Below are 23,832 nucleotides of genomic sequence, written 5' to 3'. Positions count from 1 at the left end.
ATGCCTTTTAGTTTAATTACTCATTATTATTTATCAAATCTATTTCGAAATCATTGAACGGAAATGGGCGTTACAATTCTCCCCCACTTAAACTGGATTCCTTCATCGAATCTGTCTCGGTTATAATTTTCCGTAAAAAACATCATTGCAATCTATATGCTTCCTCTAATCACTTCATAAAACTAAAGCATCCATAAAGCAAATTTGAGGGGCCCATAGTACCCAATCGATGCCAACAAACAACCCGATCACTTGAAAATACTCAACTACAAACCAACTCCATTAATATACTTCACAAGGTCGGGAACCCATCAATTTAAATTCCAGAAACCATATCTAAGGACTGATGGCCAGCCTTTAGCCATATCTGTCCATAGTCCCCGACTATGAAAACCACCAACCATGTAGAACGAACTCTTAAAACATTCCGATCATGAATTTCAACCAATCCTAAATTCAGAAATTATGCCTAAAACACCTCAAATACACACTTGAATTCCTAACAAGTCATCACCAACCAACTGATCCCACAAGTGTGAACGTTTTCAATCCAAGATCTTACATGGCGTCCAAACCCCCGTATCAACTTAGGTGTAGAACCATATGAGAAATTATCCAAGAGACCTACAACGAATTCCGTCACTGCTAACTTAAATCATATGGAATCATTCTCACAAATGTATATGGATCCACTAAGAAGAAGTTCAACAAGGAACTGCTTATAAAAAAGTGTGACTTTTCCAACAAGTCAATATCCTATAAATGCGCGGCCGAAACATGTCGGGCACTTAGCTACGAGTAGAAAATTGCATACTGCTTAAACACCAACAATACAAGACGGCTAGCGAAGCAACATACGTGTCTCCATTACACCACAAGCCATAAAATTCTATAACACACAGACCTTTCTACAGTCCAGTTTGCTAACAATGTATCATCAGACGAAAACATGGCCATACGCAGCCGTAAAATAAGAGAGACAGTTGATGTTATCATGCTATCTTAGTCAGTCTATATACACACTCACATAAATATTTCATGAACAACTCTAACTACACACTCCTCGGGAGAACACAGAGTGCATGTCAGGTCGACTATGTTCCTTCCTTATCACATCCTTGCCCAAAGGGTGACTTACATTCAAATCCAACTAACTGAAGAACCTCTTCTGCTAATAGAAAAATTCTCCCAAGCATTTGAAACCAGATCCTAAGACTTAAATAAATCCGAACAGATCTCTACCAATGCATAAATTACCCGGAAGAACTTTCAAATCTCGAGGAATATTCCAAAATCATCCAAATCTTTGTAAAGGACTTAACTTGATCAATCCAAATACCATCCCTACCGATGCGACAAGCCAAAATTGGAATCTACATAGACCCAACATCATACCTGAAAAACTGAACAATGTCATCCCAAACGCCGAACTTCCAAAGGAAAGTTTTGGTCGTATGACTCAAGATGGCAGCGATTGCAATGTATCTCATGATGTGACATAAATTATGGATTTATTTGCCAAGCAAAAAAAATATAAATCATTTCATCTGGCTCAAACCTATGTGCTAGGTCCTTTTAAGACAGACTCAAAAAGGTGTCATGTGACAATGCAAAGAATCATCCAAAGGAATCTGGTATCTTGACATCATTCAAGATATTGTTAATTCATGCAAAAGAGTTTAAAACTTTCAACATTCATATTTATTTATTTCTATAGATTTTCCATTCCAAGAATGTATCTTGTCATTCCTAACTCTCTCATTTTAGAAATGCTTTCCAAGTAGAGGTGAAAACAACATTGCTTAGTCGGAATGTTATTTCAAATGATTAAGTATGTCTCATTCATACAATATTAGGAATATCAATATCCTCCCACTATTTCTTAGTAAACACACATGTTCTTTTCATTTTGATATAAAAGCATACCTTGTATCCTTATATTAAAATTACTATTCCAGCCTTGAGATGTTTACTTTATATCCACAAGTGGGTCTTAAGCCTTGCACATTTGGTTAGGATAACATGGATTAAGAAAACCTCCAAGCTATGCTATATAGATATCTTCTAGTAGAGGTCTATTAAGAAAATCGGTCTTTCTTGAAATTTATTTTCTATATCTCATATTAAAAATATAAAGTTATAGTAAATAATATCCTTGTTGATCTAATCATAGCTACTTATGAAAAGGTTTGATCTTAGTCAATGTCATGTGTATGGTAAGGATCATAGTCAATGACACAAGTATGATAAAATCCTTTTATGACAAGTATTGCTAAATGTGCATGATATCCATGTATATATTCTTTCTAAAGGAATCTCTTACCCCTTCTAGCCTTCCTATAGAGAGGAAGACTAATCAAGCCCATACTTGATTATTATACATGAATTACATCTCAATGTTCATGACTCTAAGTTATTCATGATTTGATGTAGTATGTGGGTAGTTGATGAATTTTCCAGAAACACATCAAGAAGAACTCATCAATGAGAGATTCCACATTTCCCAAGTCAAAGATGATTTCTACCATTAATGTAAATAGTTTGTGTTTGTGAATTACTGTTATTCAAGTTCAACAATTCCTTGTTGAAACTAGTCCCAACAATTGCTATATCAGGTTATGGTTCTTGATCTTCTTCAAGTTCCATGTGCCTCCCACTTGCTTTGTAACTATAAGCTTGCTTTCTATTGACTCAGCATTCAGAAGAATAATAGAACTTATTCTTTGTAGGTTTGTATTAATAACCTAAATGCCCTTTTATAATATTATACAGACATGTAATTTCTTAGTGTTTGTATTCAAGATATAGTTAATAGTGATTAAGGTATAATCCCAAGAGCAAAAACGAAGATACTTTCTATCGATTAGAAAGTAAAATTTATCTGGTAAGGTCTAATCCATCCTTTATTATCACTTAAAGCTGTATATGGTGTTGTTGGATTCATTGGTATCGTGTGCTTAATCTTAGACATTCATTAGAAAGGATGTCATACACCATAGTGTATAGTTCCTTAATACTTATTTTCTCTAAACTTTAGTGAAAATATTATTAGGAATTTTTTATATATAAATAAGAGTCACATATGTCAAATAAACTACATCATTTGCCTACAAATGTCCCTTTCTTGAAGTTGGAGTATGTGGATTTCATTTATACAATAAAGATAACAATGTCATGTATAAGTTTGATTTAAAAACAAGTTTAAGTCAAAAGTGCTTGCATATAGAACTTAATTTTATTTATAAAATTTTGATTTTTACTTTATAATTCTATTAAGAGATCTAGTCTCATAAATAGAAGTCAATCATTTCAAAATATGAGTATTATCATTATGAAAAAACGATCAAGTAAATAATCAAACATTTAAATAAGTAACTAAAACATAAATATTTAGGCATGCTAAATTTAAAACATACGTTGTTCCAAAACAAACATTGTTTTTTATTACAAGTAATTTATGTTGTAACCATAAATGTTAAACTAAACTCCGAGAGTATAGTTCCAACTTGTTTATGCTGAGTTGGTTACTCTTCTATAAATATATGCAAAAAAGTTACAAATATTTGATTAACATTCAAGTACCAAGTACTTGAGTGTTATATGAAAAGTAAAAGATCTATCTAGTAGATACCTGAAGTACTAGTCTCTTCCATACTTTCTTTTCAGATTAGAGAAGCGGTTTCTCTTCCAGTATCCATTTTCTCCATAAAAGAGATAAGATCCATCTATGTGGGCCTTCTTGGATTTTTTGGGCTTAAAAGTGTTCAATCCATAAAACATGAGCTTCTTAGATCACATAAACTGACTCTTTTTAGCCTTGCATTATTCCATTGTTTGAACAAGTTTAAACAAATATCACTATATTTATTGGAATATTGTTTAACCTGTTACATCATCAGATATATTTTTAAATTATTCAAGACTTCCTGAAAGTCAGGAATAACTATTCCTAGTATGATGTTAGAAGCATCTTTAGCATTACAATGATGATTTTACTAGGTATCATGTTCAGGTCTATTGCTCAAAGCAAGTTGTTTAGGACTAGAACCTTTAAGTGTATACAATTTCTCATCTCTCACGAGATTGTCTCTCAATACATGAACCCATTTATTGAAGTTGTATCTATTGAATGTTATTGTTTTATCAAGTCATTTAAAGAAAATGACTATTCATGGTTATGAGAAATGATTATATGTATCTATGAAAATTTAACAAATTTATTTAGTATTTTCAAAATTTAATCTTTAATAATTAATACCCTTTTAGTTTCCAAAAACATTAATTATCAAAGTCTAGGATCCAAGTTGCAGAACAAATAAATACTTAGGTATCATTTACTATAAGTCCCAAATATGCTTGTGTATCAATCAGATCCAATTGATGGTGCGGAATCTCAATCAATTGGATGATGCCAGATCAAAATAGAGAATAAGGAGAAGAAGGAGAAGAAGAATAAGATGAATCTAATGTATTGATGATATGAATGAAGATCCCTTACATAAGATTCACACACTTACACACACTTAAGCTCCTTTCTCTCTCTTAGCCGTGAACTCTCTTCTCTTTATGACCTCACCACCAACACTTACATATATGACACATGGGTCGTGAACCAGTTCACGGACGTAAACACAACCGCAAACACCTATTACATGACTGAAAAATACATTTTGCTAGAAAAGTAAAGTATAAACCAATATTTTTGACCCAACAATCTCCCCCTTGGTTTATAGCTTTCTTTTCTAATTGACCCAACAACCTCCCCTAAAAAGTAGCTGGCTTTTCTTGTCAATCTTCATTTGGAGCTTGGCTTCAGCATTTATCTTCGATTTCTTCACAGCTTCAAGATGAACATGATGAATCTTCAATAAGTGACTTCATCTTGAGCACTTGGGATTTTCTTCAGAATTTGGCTTTGAACGCACGTTGGGTGAGGAGGCTTCTTGAAAAGATTCTTGAAATATGGCGCTTTCAGCTTGAGAATCTTCAGAGAGAACAATAGAGAGATCTAATCTTCTAGATCACTTCAGCGGGTTCATGAATAGCAGCTAATTGATTGAGGAGGCTTCAATGCAATCTGTCACATAATCTTCAAGTCAGCTTCACCTTGCTTTTGGGGTAGAAAAATTGAATGTTGAAAGAATAGTCTTCATTTCTTGCTCCTTCGAATGAGAATTCTTCGATGATCACGGATGAAGCCTTGGCTCAGAAAATCTCGATACAGACTCCATGAGTCTCATCTACATCTGAATTCACTTTTCAAGACAAAACAAAACTAAAAGAAAACTTAGCACACAATATTTTTGGATTTTTTAATTTTCTGAAAAAAATAAAACAGAAACAAAAATATTTTTGGATTTTTTTTATTTTTCTGAACAAGAAATAACACTATTTTTGGATTTTTAATTTTCTGATTTTTGTTTGATTTTTGAAATTTTTTTTTTAATTCTCGCCCTAAATTTGTGCATAGAGGAATACTATGAACAAATTTAACAAAAACAAAAATAATTGCGATCAAAGTTGTGAGACAGTCTTAACTTTGTTTATCAGTACCTTCACCTTCATGAATAGATCTGGTCAATTGTCGGTATTGTGGTCCACTTAAACACGAAGAATAATGACAAAATTTTCTAAACAAACCATTTAGCTGACGACAACCACGGGTATTGTTGTCCACTTAAATTAAGCAGGGAGATCTAAAGACAACCTCTAAATGGTTCAACTTTAGTTACACTAGAACGTGTTCCCCACTTCCCGATATACCCTGATTATCAAGAACTTCCAAAGAACTCCTTACTTTATGTGAATAGACAATTATTAAGGAGGAAGTCATATTTAGAAATAGGCTCATATGTTGTGTCACAGGTTGGATCTCTTTCAATCACGCAGAGGGGACAGCATATGACTAACTAGGATAGAGGGATTGAGAGGTAGAATGTTCCATATGCTATGTTCCAGGTCGGATCATTTCAATCACACAGAGGAGACAACATATGGCTCACAGATAGGAAGAATTGCATAGATAAAGAAGATGCATAGAAATAGAGTTGCATATGTTGCATTCTAGGTCGGATCTCTTCCAATCACACAGAGGAAGCAACATATGACTGACAGATAGAAAGCAAGAAAATAATTTCCTACAGACCTACTTTATCAGAACCCCCCAGTTGCCCTATCAGAACCAGAATTAAGGACATAAGTCCGTACATCAAGGAAAAGTTGAACCACTATTCTAGATGTATATTAATTTAGTGTATCTTGTGGGTTCCCGTGTTTATCTCACTGCTCAATCTACCCGAGCGTCGTATGGTCAGTCCAAACAATCCTATCTAAATCCACACTGTCAAATCCTTCGTGCCTACCAGCACATTGAACACAGAGTCTAGACAATTCATATTCAGTCCCTTCCACATGTTTAGACTGCCCGTTATCACTCTATCTTGATATAACTTCCCAAAAAATACCTACTAAAGAAAAACTATAAGAAAGAAAAAAAATTGTCTTCAGAATAAATCAGTTTAAGATAAACTCAAGAGTATCGAGAAGAAAACTCAAACTGTAAGTCACCGATTGAATTTGCATCCAGAAGGTCTGAGAACAGCACGTATAATCTCATAACAGAACGAAAATTCTTAACATCGTTAAGCACAAAATACATGAGTGATCTCTTCCTTTCTTTCTTTCCCACAAAGGACACATACTCTCAAACAAAGTTCTGAATGTTGTACAGTTGAGAGATGTCTCCTATCATGTGCCTGGAACAGCCACTATCAACAAACCGAAGTCTGATGATATGCCTCCATAGCTGCTCCAGCATAGAGCGGGATTAGTTGGTCTTTGGAACCCAGTCCATTTTGAAATTGGGTTGACCTTTGTCATCTGTGCAAGGTACCCTCTCCCATGACATATACTTTGGTACCCATTTGTAGTTGGGTTTAACCCATTTCTTTTTCGAGCGGATGGGTGCCTCGACACTTGATTTTGAACTTGAAGTCGGCTGCCGAGATGACTTTGACCTAACCGGTCTTGGCTTCACAGGAGCATCTCTTCAACTTGACTTCTTGGCCGGCATTTCCTTCTTGCCCTTGGGATTTTAATTCTTCGCCTTGGGAGTTGAATTCTTGGCCTTCTTGGCATTCCAGACGCCATTGTGTGATCGTGACCTTGAGGGGTTTGTTTTGGAAAATCTCCCTCCTGGTGCGTTCTGCCAGCCTTGTGCGTAGTAGGGAATGTATGCACGATTTGGACAATTTCTGGCAATGTCTCTAGATGTTCCACAGTGAAAACATGTCTGCTTTTTAGCATAAAAACTTGTACTGCTCTTTTCTGTTTTATTTTCTTTAATGACGCCCTTACTCTTCCTACACGTGCATGTACAAGATTCAGGTTGTGTGACAGGTGTAGGTGCAGTGGGTGTGCTTGTGACAGAAACATCAGATTTATCAAACGGATAATCAAGCATGTCAAAAAAATTTGAGTCATCAGTCTTTGACACATCAGTTTTAGAATTAGACACATCAGATCTTGAAACAGGATTATCATTAGAAACACTCTCTTCAGAAGCTTGCTTGCCTTTACTTAAAGATACATCTGCAAGGGAAGCAGAAATGTTAGTATCTATTTCCCTAGCACTACTTTATGTGACCTGTGCTGCTGGTTTACCATACACCATAAATGGTTCTCGGTCTATCTCCTCCTAAGTCAAAGGGACACCAGTGTAATTGTGATTGAATGGGGGCGTAACTTTATCATACCCTAAACTCTTCTGCTGGTTATTTTTAAATTGCAAACTATTTTCCGTCATTGACGTAACTACTTCACTTGACGCGTCAAATTTTCTGAAATTAAAATCTGCATTTTCAAACTTATTTTTCAATGTGTCAAGCTCGGCAGTCACAATGGCAAGTTGATTCTCGATAAAATTGTAGCACTCACACTTATTGCTATAATCTTCCTGTAGTTTTCTAAAGTCCTGAGTCTTGATCTCTAATTTTTCTTTTAGAGGTCTTTGGCCTTTTCTAAGGGTATATCCTTCATATTTAAGGTCCTTATTTTCCCTTTTTAGTAACTCAATTTGTTCACGAAGAAATTTAATAGTAGTTTCACAAGATTGAGAGCATGAAACTTCATTGACCGGGATGCTTGAAGAACTCATTGTTTACCAAAAATGCCCTTTGACTAAAAACTCAAAAGTCAACCTTAAAAGTCAAATTTAAAAAAGTCAAAATTTAAAAGTCAAACTTAAAAAGTCAAACTTAAAATTCAAACCGAAAAGCTAAATTTGAAAATTTGAAAGTTAAACGAGAAAGTCAAAGTTTAAAGTCAAAGGTCAAACTTGAAAAGTCAAAGTCAAAATTTGAGGTCGAAGGTCAATTTAGAAATTCAAAAATTTAAATCTAAAATTTTTGGAAGAAAATGGAATTTAAATATAAAAGGAAATTGATTTTTGGGTTAAAAGTGTTAAAGTTGCGAAAATGGAATCGAAGATATTGTATTTGAATTAAATCTAGAAGACGTATACCATCTAGCAAGCTAGATCAGTTGGAAAGGCGCCTTGTTGATGAATCAGGGGACCCGGGTTCGATCCCTGGCAACCCCCAAAACATTTTTGAATTAACTCTGAAGCTAGGACACAACGTGCGCGTGCGAGGATGCTGGCCGAGAATGCGAGGCTGACCGGGAACGTGCGAAGATGCTGAGCCGTGCATGCTTAAATCACCTGTGAATTCTTCAAACCCTAACTATCAGTGGGTGCCCAAATCTACACTTGTCCAATCATCATCATCTTCTGATGGTGCATCTGATTATAGTTCAAAATTAAAAAAATAAAATTGATTGATACAATCCAAGTTCTGATACCAATTGTAAGTCCCAAATATGCTTGTGTATCAATCAGATCCAATTGATGGTGCGGAATCCCAATCAATTGGATGATTCCAGATCAAAATGGAGAAGAAGGAGAAGAAGTATAAGATAAGATGAATCTAATGTATTGATGATATGAATAAAGATCCCTTACACAAGATTCACACACTTACACACACTTAAGCTCCTTTCTCTCTCTCTCTTCTCTCTCTTAGCCGTGAACTATCTTCTCTTTATGACCTCACCACTAACACTTATATATATGACACATGGGCCGTGAATGGGTTCACGGCCATGAACCAGTTCACAGCCGTAAACACAACCGCAAACAGATTCCGACCGTAAACAGATCTCAACCGTGAGTAGATTCCAACCGTGAACTCTATTTTTATTTTAACTCTTTGATTTCAAGTTCCTTTTTCATTTAATCAAGAAAAACAAACAAAAAAAATGGATTCACAAAGTTTAACAGCTCATCAGGAATTGAACTCGTGTTCGGTCGTGAACCCTGTTCACGGCCAGTCTGTTCCTATATATAGTGTCAGAGTCTGTCAGAGTTAGGTGACGTATCAGAGGTGTTTACGGTCATAGTGTGTGTTCTCAAGGTGTACCATATGTTTCTTCTAATAGACGTGTGCATTGCTTGATAATCTTCTTCTTCTTCTTCATTCTTGTTCTTATTTTATTTTGATCACTGGTTTGGATCATTGAATTGGGACTCTACATTTATCCCATCCATTTGAATTCAACCGGGTAGATATCAATTATCAATTATATCTTACTATATAATTCCTAGATTTATGGGATCGTTAATAACAAAATTTAATTAGACATTTTGATCCCATCTATGCTTTGAAACTCTCTTGCTTAGGTGACCTTTATCACAAAAGATTTCCGATCAAATCATCTAATTTGAAAAACTTTTGTAATCGGCCTATAACTTGGTTATATAAATCGCGAAAACAGCTCAGCCATCAAAAGATAACACTAAGCGGTTAGGTGACATTTATCCCACTAGTGCATACAAGAAATGTGCAAGTGTTCTTCAAAAAAGATTGCATAGATTTGAGGTTTGTAATGGGTCTTTTATGTTTTTATAATTCTAGTTTAAAAAAACATATTATATCATGGTTATTGCATGCATCAATAAACCATGGTATACTTTAAAAAATCTTATTTTATGAAAAATCACATTTTACTAATGTTCCTATATAAAACTTGGTTTTATAAAATTGACGCGATCAAATTTTAATAGCTAGTATTGAGTCGATATTTGGGCGCTTTAGAACATTTTTAAACCTTTTAAGAAAACTTTTTTTTTATATAAATTAAGGTTTGGAGTTTGATAAGTTTACAAATCTCTATTTTAAAATAATACAATTTTAATCCTGAAATTTTACCGGTTACTAGTTTTAAGGATAAAACTTGTTTTATCTAAAAACTATTTTTACCATCTTATGTTAAAACGTAAATTTCATTAAAATCAAACTCCTTTGTGATGTTTATTTATGTTCAAATATTATTTTGTATTTGAAAAACTAATTTATCAACCATAACATAATTATAATAACACAAACATAAAACAACACAAGCATGCATAAAAATTATAACATATGTGCGTAAACCACGTCATAAACTAATAATATTTTGGGAGCCAACGCAAAAATATTAAGTCCGTCCTTAAAGGAACATAAGGGACCTTCATCGTGTGTATTCTTCATGTGCTCCCGCTTGCTTCAACACATTTTGTAGCAAGTTTATAAAAATAATTTTATAAAATTTGAGAAACATTAATAAAATCAAGTTTATAAACTTTTAGTCTTGAAATAGCCACCATCTTCATTCTTGTTACATTTTTGTAAAACTAAACTATATCTAAAAACTAATATATTACTTATAAAATAACAAACGAAAACTATCTATTTAACTATTACATATCATATGAATAAATAAATAAGTACAACCATTTTAAATAAATCAACACATTCAACAACACAGAGGTCCATGGCTAGTTTATGAACATCATACACATTTATATACTCAAAATTATATAAAACAACTCTTTGTTTTTCTAATTCAACTTTTATGACTAAAAAGATGCATGTAAACTTTTAGTCAAAAAATAATAATTATAAACATTTTAAAGTTGTCATAGAAAATATATATGGATTTTTCTTGCAAAGAGAAAACCATCCATGTTTCCCAAAAACAAAGATTTCATAAACTTAACAAAAAATCTAACTAATCATGCAAAAATGGCTCTGATACCAATTGTTGGGTTTTTATTCAAAAGAATCCAGTTTCAGAAACAGTAAAAACGGCAACAGAAGCTTTAAAATTGTTGAATAAAACTAAAACTATTTTACCCACCAAGGATCTTTTGGAAGAGTTAGAAAGATTAAAATAAACAAACATAGAAGAGAAAGCATAACAACCTTTGATGATTTTGATCCTCATGGGAGATTGGAAGTTGATGAAGATGACATTAAGCTCTAAATTAAGAGCTCTCTAGAAGTATCCACTAAGCAAGAGTAGAACCATCAAAACATGTTAGTATACACTTGTATTAGTTGTTAATAAGCCTTAGAAATATATACCAAATATATGTTCTAAGGTGAAGCAACTAAGGGACATAAATCTATCACCAATTTGCAAGAGAATGGAGGAGAAATAGAGCTTGTAAAGCTCAAAATTTGGCAGCCCCATAAAGCCTGCATGCTCTCGCTTTTTCCTCTTCAAAAGGAGAGGTATGAAGCTTCCAAGAACCAATCCCATTTACTTGCAAGACCACTCTTTTATAATCCGTCCAATGTAGACAAAGGATGTTGACATAAAGTAAAAGCATGGAGCACCTTTCTAACAAGTATGAGATGTATATTAAACAAAGAAAAAGCAACCAAAGCCCATGCTTCTTGATTTTTTTCCACGATGGTCAAAGGGACAAGTGATGGTGCGCTTCTTTCTTTATTCATGACTAGATGTTATATATATTTGTATACCACCTTTATATAAAAGCCTATCATTTATATAAAGTGATTAACATATATATATATATATATATATATATATATATATATATATATATGTATATATATTTCTTATTTTTTTTATTAAATATTTTATAATTCATATAAACTATCATATAAAACATATAAGCACATAAATATATGAATAATCCTTTCTTATTCATTCATATAAATATTACAATAGTTGGCCAAAGTAATTACAGACTATGAATAGTCTAGTAGGAAACGCGAGCATTACATCGTTCGAGAACGTGAGATATCAGCTTGTGGAGCATTGTGTTCTCTCCTGGAGAATGAAATGCAGGAAGTTTTATAAATATTGTTATGAGGGATGTATGTGAAAGGGTATGATGGCATAAGAATGCCTTGTCCGACTTTATGTCATAGTTCGTTGGTTGATGAGTCGGTGGCAATCTGGACTGTGAAAGGATTGAGTGTTATGGAATAGTATGTATTATGTGATTTTGGTGAGTGTTGAAATGGATGTTATTTGGATTTCCGACAAATCGGTAAGATGGTGGTTGAGTACTTTTTGACCCATGTAGTGTTGGTCGTGATTCACTAGGCCATTGATGGAAGCATGGCAAGATCAGTGTGTTCTGTGATCTTATCGTTTAGTGGTTATATGGTGTCACGATGTATCGTCAACCAGTGTGTATATGACTCATGTGGGTGGGATCATATAGTCATATGTTTGAGACTCTTAATGGGTTTTGAGCATAACAAACAAAAACCTATGTGTACATGCAACCCTAATTGAAGATCTAGGTTTTCTCTAATTGAACATACAACATTTGAACATCAATTGGGAAACCGTAGGAATCTTATACTATTTTCGAAATTAGCATCTACGGTTATAAAACATACCTTAATTGTTATATAGCAATAATAATGTAAATCCTTAGTGTTGTTGAAGCTTCGAGAGCAAGCACCACAAGTTTCGTGCATCTAATGGTTCACACCCAACACTGGGAAGAAAATAAGAGAGGAGAGAGGAGAATGGAGATGAGATTTTAGGATATCTCTTGACGGAATAGGATGGCCGAAAATCCTAGGGTGAAGAGACCTTCATATAGTGCACCTAGGATGCTCTGGATAACCCTAATCTGAATATAATATTAATATTTCAAATTGGTAATTATCCACCTCCTTATTTATCCTTATGAGATATTCTAGAAAATCTAGAATTATCCCATAAAAACCGTCCACCTCCTTCCATAGGAAGGTTATGGAACCTCTTGCTCAACTATTAAACAATTGCACTTTAGCCCCTGCACTTTTAATTAATTTCTTTAATCCCAAAATTAATTACAATTAATTTCTGATGAAATATTAATTAAATATTGCTATTTCTAATTAATATATTATTCTCATAATGTATTAACAAATCATTTATTTCAATTTAGTAATCAAATAATAAATTCAACCTTTCTCTCCAAAAGTTATCCTGTCAAGTTGCTAGTTTTGAGGCAACCCAAAAGGACTGTGCTACTATCAATTCAAGTATATACCAATTATAGTAAAGGGCTTAGATACCTAACCCAACAGACTCCTACTCGAAAAGTCTAATAACTATAGTTGCCAGTATAACTTCTAAAACTGATTAGCAAATTGTAGCTCTTAAAGCCGATGTCGAAATCTGACCCAGTCAGTTACGTGTCCTAAGATAAGTGATCATATATTCCTCCGTTCTACAAGATATCGTATGGAAATGAGACATGGATTATAATCAATCTTATTGTCCAAGTTTTGTTTCTTGATTTCTGATTTATGACGATTGATTCGGACTACTAATTGAACACATCAATTCAGTCTAGGCTTGGCCAAGCGCTTTATATGTCGACATCAAATCATCGAGGGGCCCACAGATATCGCGTTTCCCATTAGGGAAAAAGAAACGGATAAACTTCGACTTATATTCTTGCACTATTCACTCATCAAATCACGAACAACAATACATTTTATAACATCAAGTTACTGATGTGTTTACGTATTATCAATGCACAACTGACTTGCAAACAACAACTCATATATCTCCGTCTCAAGAATATAAGATATTATCATCTCAGTATTACTCGTGATAAAATCCATGAACTAATTCTCTGAGCGTGGGTTTATCCAATACTCAAAATCCCCATTTTCCAAGTACTCATGAACATTGCATCTAAACCATTGATATGTCTAATATCCATAGGCAATCTACAATTCTATTAATGATAGTCTTAATTTGTTACTTACTTCCAAAAGTACGATTGACTGTGGAGTTTTGAAGAATCCAATTATTCGGTAAGTAAAACATGCAAAGTGAAACACAACAATAACCTAACTAACTATGGTCTCAAAATTGTTAAATATAAATAAAACCCTTATTATTTAGTCACCATATTAATTAGACTTTATTCATTATATAATGTTTCGAGTAATCAAGTAAATACTTGAATTAAACATCATTCATGCCATGTTATAAACATGCATACTATGTCTCCCTATGGTCCTTCCTTTGTGAACAGATCGATTGGACACTATTCCAATGATGTTCATTTCACAATTTCAAATTCTTTTTACTACTAAATGTGTTAGAGTTCAACCTTACATGCAATATCCTTTTGTGATGTCGAGGCTTCAAAGTCACAGAGACTTTGCCAACGACATTCAAAAATGTTCCATCGAAACTTTAAAAACAATTTCCTGGTAACGAAGTCTCAAAATCAAGATACACTTCTTGAACATTTTCCTTGCATTAAAGTTCCTAACTCACATGTAGATTTTATCATCAACTTCCACTATGGAAATATTTTCATATTCCCATTTGACTATCAGATCTGAACAAGAGTCACCTCCATTCAGAATTATGTCAATATGGTCCGTCCAAATTAATACTATACTTCCAACTGTCCACAAACAACCAATCTTCACTAAACCTCAGAGTGTCCTTGACAATTGTTTAAAAACTTTAGTCACGCCAAGTTCTAGTCCTTTTTCCCTCTCAATACGCAAGACATTTGGAAAAATCAGAACAAGTGAATATTATATCATATGTAAATGATCATATATTCGAAGCATATGGGACACGATTCATTAGGTCAAAAACTTGATATATGTTCAGTCTCTTGCTATAATATTTTCATATATCGAATTTCCTATGTTGAACCGTTTCAACACAATATTCATATATATCCAAGACTAAGTTTTATTAAAACCTTCAATCTAAACCTTTAGATTCAAAATGAAGTATGAATGCCCTCTCCCTTCAATCTTTTTTATAGCGAAACAATTCCCAAACTTTGCAATTTGCAAATTTGAAATCTTTGTTTCCTACAATTATTATAGCCAACTTGCAACAATTATGCTCCCACTAGCATAACAATTATGCTTCTATCTACATAACGATTATCCTCCCACTAGCTTTAGAATGTATCCAGAAATCAATACTATTGACTTTCTTACTAAAGTACAGATTTCTGGTACGTGACGCTTCGATAAGTCTCTAGTTAGACTTCTCAAGCTTATACACCTTTCATTAGATAACATATGTGTGTGGTTAAATCCTTGCAGAACTTATAGTTATAAGTCCTAAACGTTCAAACAGTTCTTTGCCATTTCTCACAATTCGAACTATGAAAAGGGATGCTGTAATCATATTGTGAATTTGAGATTGCAGTTATCAAAACCACTAAGCATAATGAAATTTATTAAATCTTTAAAATCTACTAGAGAAAGTGTTTCCTCATAATCATTTTCATGAATGAGCGCAAAACCTTTTGCCACCTAGATTTTATGGTGTATGTGTTCCCATCCATGTGAATCTATCATTTCCAATCTACAATCATAAGACAAGGTTTATGACAAATTCAAATCCTAATTTAGCTTTCATTGACTGAACTTTACTTATTCTTAATTTCTCGGCTTCTGGTAGCACAAAGGGCCTACCAGTTCTTCCATGTTGTTTAAGCAGCTCACCTCCATTGACCAATGTACTATCACTGACCAACGTGCTCTGCCTTTTGTAGTCAAATGAGAACCATTGAACTCATAAGCATTGCCAACTCAACTGGAAGATGCACAGAAAGAACAATGTGTAAACTTAACACGATAGGTTATCAACCATAGGTTATGTGCTAGTGATAACTAAAAGGTTTATTCTTGACTGACTCCTGAAAATCTTCAAGATCAATAAGACCCCCACTAACTTCTTGACATATAAGTTTTTTTTTATTTTAAGGAACATTCCTCAATAAGCTAAAAAAAATATTCAAAAGTCAGTGTGGATTCTCAACAAGAAAATACTTTATGAAATGGGTCTTAGTTCATCCTTTGTTTTTAACCAAAACATCATAATTTCCAATTCCAAATGTGCTATAGTAAGAAGATATTATTACTCCACATTTCATGAGGTGTTATTGACCTAGTTAGTATGGAACAAGCTTCAAGATACGATTTGTAGTTACTAGAGTATGACTCTAAAATTTTAATTGGATACGAAGTATGACTCATCTCTTGATTGAACCATTTCAACAATATCTTATTCCTCTTCTTAGTCAAACAATTGAACTAATATGTTCTTCCAGGATCAATTGTGACATGGTTCCACAATCATTAAGATGATCACAAAACACGATACTAAAGTACTCTCTTTTCCTTTCGGATTGGAGAAACCTTTATCTTTCTGCCTAATAGATTCTCTTATTCGTTCTGCTATCTTTGAATCTTTTCAAAGTGTCAGAATTATGCTTAATATTATAAACACAACCATGTTTACTGAGGTATCATGACGAATAAACTTATCACCCTTTGTGGTGGATCTAAATAGTCCTTCACTTTAGCTCACAAAACATGTGACCATTGAATTAGTCATAATTATCGAAAGATTAAGATTCTCAAACATCACACAATTCGAATTGTATGACTCCAAGTTTCTATCCAATTGGAACTTGGGTGATGAGAATTCTTTATCACTTAGTCAATTATGACATTTACCACAAGTGAAATAATAAGAATCAAATCCACAATTAATATTGCTAATAATAGAAATGTAACCAATAGTTTCATAAATTCCATTTCAAGGAAATGTAAAGTAAACCAACCAAAAATTCACTTTTATTGATAATAAATGGAAAACATTTGTCCTTACAATGAAAAATATAAAAATAATGTTTCTAGACATTTCCTAAGCAATCTATTAAATTATCATAACTTCCAAGTAGTAGCTTCCAAAATCTGATCATCGATCCATGCGACCGAAATCCATATCTCACGATCAGATTCAACTCACTCTTCTTAAGCTTCCTTCTTTCTCTTAGATCATGCAAGAAATCAAAATGTGATCATCACATCATGTACTAAGAATCTACGAATAGGAACTTATTAAAATAAAATAATTGAGTTAGCTAATGGATGTACCTGAAGTGGAGCCATACGACTTGACTTTAGCATCTGTAAGATCTTTCAGGTAGTCAGGGTAGCTTCGCAACAATGCCCCTCTAACTGGCAATAGAAACATATGGACCTTTCAAGATTAGCACATGGAACTATCTCAGAACTAGCCTTTCTCTTTACCATATCATCAAACTAGTTGACCTTGTCCGATCCCTTTCCATTGGGAAGAGAAACCTTTTCTGGACTCCCATTGTTGCCATTGTCAATGTCCATGGATATTTTAGAGACATATCCTTCAAACACTTTTGATTCACTTGTGCTCTTAAGCATTTCTGCTTCAGCAGCAATCAACATATGTGTCAGATCAATTAGGATCACGTTGTTCTCGCTCATATAATAATATTTAATGAACTGACTATATGACTCAGGAAGCGAAAACATAACCAAGTCAATGTACGATTTCATTTCCAGAACATGCACGCACACAGACTTTCTATCTTGATGTTTACATGCCAACAGGGCTTGAGTAATTTTGTATTTTTCAACTTGAAGAAAGCATGACTTAGGGAGAGTCACTAGAGGAGGAGGAGGAAGAAGAGTTGAAGAAACATGACCTCCATTTCCACCATTTCTCGAAGAAGGGAACACACTTTCACCTTGACTAGAATATGGAAGATCGTCATCAAAAGGTAGAGGAAAAACCTTTTCAGTAGAACGAGGACGACCATTGTTGTCTGAACTTAACATCTATAATAGGAGAAAAGAGAATTCAAGTTAGTTGATTTTAACCCTTAATTATTACCCTATAAATTTGAATTAAGGCTAGGATCGATATTTTCGATTCAAACTTTGAAGAGTGATGTCGTAAAGCATTTACCAATTTCAATCTCATAAAACTCCTAGATCATTTGAGATTCATTGAATCTAATCAATGGCATGTTTAATCTCAATTATGCTCTCATTTATCATCTCCTTTTAATATGTCAGTTAACCACATGCGCTACATTAATCAACGATAATTTTCGAGACACCCATTACCACTCTTTATTAGTCCCACATTAGTGTGTCGGTTAGCCACACGCGCTTCACTAACGACTTATAAAGTGTAATGTGCAATTTCATGGATTATCATCAAATTCACATTTTTCATAAAGTAACTAAGAGTGGAATTTTAGAAAATAGTTTAGTTACTTTTTATCATTATACTTTTAATGAGGTTATGTCCTATCAAACCCGTTCAGCTAACGACCCTCCACCATACAAGATAGCGGTGGGTAAGAATGGATACCCAATGACGGTCATTTTACAAGCCGCTTCCTTAAACTCCCCTTATAGTATGACTTCAGGAATGAGGTGTACTAGTGGTTCGACTGACTATTCTTATACATATAATATATATTAAACCTTTAATTATATACATAGTATAAGGTGTATTTTAAAACATTTTAAAATTCCAAAGTTTTAATCTTTTAATAAATTAAGCTTTTTAATTTAATTTAATTTAAACCATTTTATGGATTTATTGATTATCCTTTAATTAATCACTTAATTAAATTAATAATAAGATCCATAAGGATGTATTTTAAACTCTTCAAAATACTAGGGTTTTTATAAAATTTTAAATCTCGAAAAAAAATTAATTTAAATTTAAAATTAAAAAACAAATGATTTAATAATTATCTTTTAATTAAACATTTAATTAATTTATTAAATGAATTGAGAATTATCCAATTAAATTAATCAATGTAATTTAATCCTAATCCTCTCCCCCTAAATTTCGAAAATCATGGGAGGGATAAAACAAATTTTATAATTATCCAATTAATCAAATAAATACCAAAAATAAGAAAACTCTACCAAAAACCGTAATCTTCGAAAATTGCTTATTTTGGGGAGGAAGGCAAGGATTTCAATCCTTGCCATTTTCGAAACCTAAAGGGTTAAGGAAACCCTAGTTTCGAATATCGTAGGGCAATGGAAAAGGTTAAAACCCTTTCCTAATTTTCGAAACTTAGGGCTTAAGGAAACCCTAATTTCAAAAATCCCTAAGTCCAAAAGGGTTAAATTGCCATAAACCTAATTGATCAAATTCAACAATTGTAATCAATTCAATAGAAAACAAGCCAAGGCTCTGATACCATTGATGGGTTTTGAGCATAACAAACAAAAACCTATGTATGCATGCAACCCTAATTGAAGATCTATGTTTTCTCTAATTGAACATACAACATTTGAACATCAATTGGGAAACCCTAGGAATCCTATACTAGTTTCGACATTAGCATCTTGGGTTAGAATACATACCATAATTGTTATATAACAATAACAATGTAAATCCTTAGTGTTATTGAAGCTTCGAGAGTAAGCACCACAAGTGTCGTGCCTCTAATGGTTCATACCCAACACTAGCAAGAAGATGAGAGATGATAGAGGATAAGGGAGATGAGATTTTCGGCTATCTCTTGAGGGAATAGAATGTCCAAAAATCCTAGGGGGAAAAGGCCTATATATAGTGCACCAAGGATGCTCTGGATAACCCTAATCTAAATATAATATTAATATTTCAAATTGGTAATTATCCACCTCCTTAATTATCCTTCTGAGATATTCTAGAAACTCTATAATTATCCCATAAAACCGTCCACCTCCTTCCCTAGGAAGGTTCTGGAACCACTTGCTCAACTATTAAACAATTGCACTTTAGCCCCTACACTTTTAATTAATTTCTGATTAAATATTAATTAAATATTGCTATTTCTAATTAACATATTATTTTCATAAAATATTAACAAATCATTTATTTCAATTTATTAATCAAATAATAAATTCAACCTCTCTCTCCGAAAGTTATCCTGTCTAGTTGCTATTTTTTAGGGCAACCAAAAAAGTCTATGCTACTATCAATTCAAGTATATACCAATTATAGTTATGGGCTTAGACACCTAATCCAACAACTCTTTGGTCTCAGATCGTTGATATTTGGCATGCTAGGGTATTATAACATTTAAGGGGTTCGGGTGCTCAATAACTAGCTAGATTGGATCATGTGGATATGAAGGATTTGTTTTGATGGAAGTCTTGGTTGTGCAGCGGAAGTCACTTGTTGAATCTTTGAATTTGTGGACTTCCCCGTTTGCTTGTGGACTGTTTGGTAGAATTTTAGTTATCAATGTTCCATTTTGATTTCGAAGCATGAAATATGAAGTTCGTGGTAAATATCTTGAAGGATTTCTTTGGTGACTATACACCTAAGTTGGCGAGGGATGTTGGGATGCATTGCGAGATTCTGGGATTGACCATTGTTACTCGGTGAGAATAGTGGTTAGTGATGACTTTGTGGGAATTCAAGTGCGTATTCGACTTATTTTAGGCAGGAATTCCCCGTTTGCTTGTTGATTGAGCGTGTGTTGGTTGGATATCTTGTCCTTTGTTTGGACTAAAGGGTTTTTAGAGTTGTGTTGATTGGTAGACTAGGATAGCCTTTATGAGTTAGACTCTCAGTTGAAGTCTCGTGATGTGGCTGTGTGTGAGGGGTCAAATTCAACAATCGGGCATGGATTACTGAGTTTGAGTTTATTAGATGGATAGCTTAGAACCAAGGAGATCTATGATAGATCGAATATGCAAATTTTTGGTTAGTAGTATGTGATGTGTGTGTTAGTATGACACTAATGTTTGAGACTCGTATTGGGAGTCGCCTTCGTATTCGAGTATAAAGTTTTCATCATCGGTGGATGGTTATGGAATTTATTTCCCAGATATCAGTAAGACGATGCAAGGCCAAAGGAGTTTTGGTCGGCTTAGACTGTGGATTGAAGTCATCCTGGATGCGATTTGAGTGGTTTTTTCTGTCTGAATGTCGGGTACAACATAAAGTTTTCAGATTTTAGGCAAAGTAGCAGACCTTTTCTTTGTTGGTTAAGTGTGAAGTGTTAATGTCCGTTTATTCGTCAGGGCACATGATTTCTACTAAGAATGGGTTTGGCGGCAATATCAAAATTTGGTCGTCTATGTGAGTTGATTTCTCAATTATGTTTTGGTTTCAGGTAGTTCAGACAGGGTCGGCTGGTGTAATGGAGTATGTTGTAAGGAGTGATTTCTAGGATGAAATCTAATTTAAGTGGGGGGGGGGGGGTTGTAATAACCGTTTTCCGGATTGGATTAGTGTATGACATTGAGGAGTCAAATGAATGGTTTTTGGGAAAAACCATGTGTCACGACGTGACCATAGGGAGGTCACGATGTGACGAATCAAAATAACAAGATGTATCAGGAAGCATGTCATGACGTGACATGAGTATGGTCACGTCGTGAGTTAGGCTGTAGCCCAAGCCCATGATCTTTTAGGTTTTTCTCCCATATTTAAGTATCATGTCCCAAGGATTAGGTCATCCTTTCAGCCTCTAACCCTCTATCATGAAACCCTAACCTCCCTTTAATAGTTTTGGATCATTTTGGTGGTTTTGGTGCTCTTTGAAGGAAGTAAAAGGAGATCTGGTGCATAGATCATGCAATCAACACCTTCCCATCTTTAATATCACCTTTTGGACCATTTGTAAGGATTTCAGTTCCTACCTTTATGGTTTATTCTCTTAGATCTAAGTTTTTTTGGTTCTTTTGGGTTCATGATTTTGATTTGAGTGAATGGATGGAATAAATTTGGAAACTTTATGGTCCTCCTAAGTCCCTAGATCATCATATCTTATGGGTCGAAGAATTGGTTGGGTAGAGGACATGCATAGAGCATGCATTCCCATAAAGTTGTCATTTTTAAAAACCTCTAGAGTCCCTTAAAGCTTTCAATAAAGTTAGAGTTGAAGGCTTAATGAATTAAGGACTCAATCCTTTAAGATGTTGCCTCATCCGTTGGTCGCGAAGTGGCATGGAAAGTGTCACGACGTAACAATGGAGGAGTGCATTCTCATGACATGACCAAGGATTGGTCACGACGTGAGGGTCAACTGTTGGTAATGTTGACTTTGACTTTGACTTTGACTTTGACCGTTGACTTTTGGCATGGGTTGATTTTTGGTCAAATTGTCGGATTCAGGGTATAGTCTAAGCTTAGATCTTTTATGATTTTTAGGTGTGATGTAGCACCAGTTGCATGGCATTGAGTTGTGGTTTAGCTAACTTCATGAGTCAGATGAGTCTTCTCCCTATACACTGTAGGATGCTACTTGTCTTTGTGACTCTCACATTGGTATGTTGGGTTGGACCCATTTCCATGTTTGGTTGGGCCTATTTGTATGTTGGACTGGGCCCATTTTCATGTTGGGTAGGGCCCGTTTGTGTGTTGGGTTGGGCCCCTATGTATGTTAGGTTGGGTCCATTTGTATGTTGGGATGGACCCATTTGTATGGTATGTGGTATTTTAGGGAACTCTCTAAGCTTTGTGCTAATGGTTTTGTGGTTTAACATTTTCAAGTACTCTCAGTCCCAAAGAGAAGGGCCCAACTTGACTGTACATCCCCTAATAGTTTTTATGCACTGATAGTTATTATTTATCTTTGATGTTTGAAAGATTCATTTTACTCTGATTGGTTTTAATATAAATGGTTGTATGGATTTGATGGTTTAAAAATGATACTTTTATCAGTATTTTTTAGACGTTACATTTATCATTTTTTTAGATGTCTAAATATGTATTTTAAAAAGTATAAACACATATTTTTATGATTTTTAAAAGTATAATTATATTTTTAAAAGCATAAATATGTGTTTTTATATTTTTAGAAGTATAACTACATTTTGTTTTTCATAAAAACACATTATTAATTGATATACTTCTAGATATGTAAAAATACATATCTATACTTCTAAAAATAACTAATATTTATAAAATATATATTTATTTTTCCAAAAAACATAAAATCTGTATTTATATTTCTAAAAACGTATTTATACTGTATTTAGTTAAACTTGTATATAAATACATTTTTTCTACATGAATATATATGATATGAAAAAAATTATTTAGGATAAAAACATAAAAGATTTGTAAACATAATAAACGTTTTTGTAAATTTGATTTCATGATAACCTGAAAATTAATATGTAACAATGGATGAGACAAAAAAAAAATTGGTAAACTTTAGACATAAGTAAATAAAAAATAGTTACAGGGATAAAAACCAATAAAATTTATCAAACAAGTGAACGATATATCCAAGTGTTTTATATGTGTATGTATTTAGTTTATGTTGTTTTTGTTTTATGCTTATTTGAATTTTCGTTTGCTTTTCTCTAAGAGATTTGATCCATTCCAACTTTGCATCATCCCAATAGTGACACTAAAATTACTCTATGACTATATTTAACATCTAGGGTAATACACGATTTGGTTTCTAAGAACAAATAATTATATATATAATTAACAATAAGATTTCGTAAATTTAATAAACAAATCTTTAAAAACATTTCTTTTGTCTTTCTTGTTACCGAGCGTTAGAAGATTTTAAATGAGTGTGGTTCATTTCATACCCACGCGACAAAGATGTGCAATTTATATTATCATATGAAAAAGGAGAAATACTTTTTAAAAAAGAGGACAATCAGCATCGAA

This window comes from Lactuca virosa, chromosome 4, assembly GCF_052849685.1.
Source record: "Lactuca virosa cultivar CGN04683 chromosome 4, Lactuca_virosa_CGN04683_v6, whole genome shotgun sequence".
In the NCBI taxonomy this organism is placed as follows: Eukaryota; Viridiplantae; Streptophyta; class Magnoliopsida; order Asterales; family Asteraceae; genus Lactuca; species Lactuca virosa.
Note: the sequence above shows the minus strand (reverse complement) of the source record.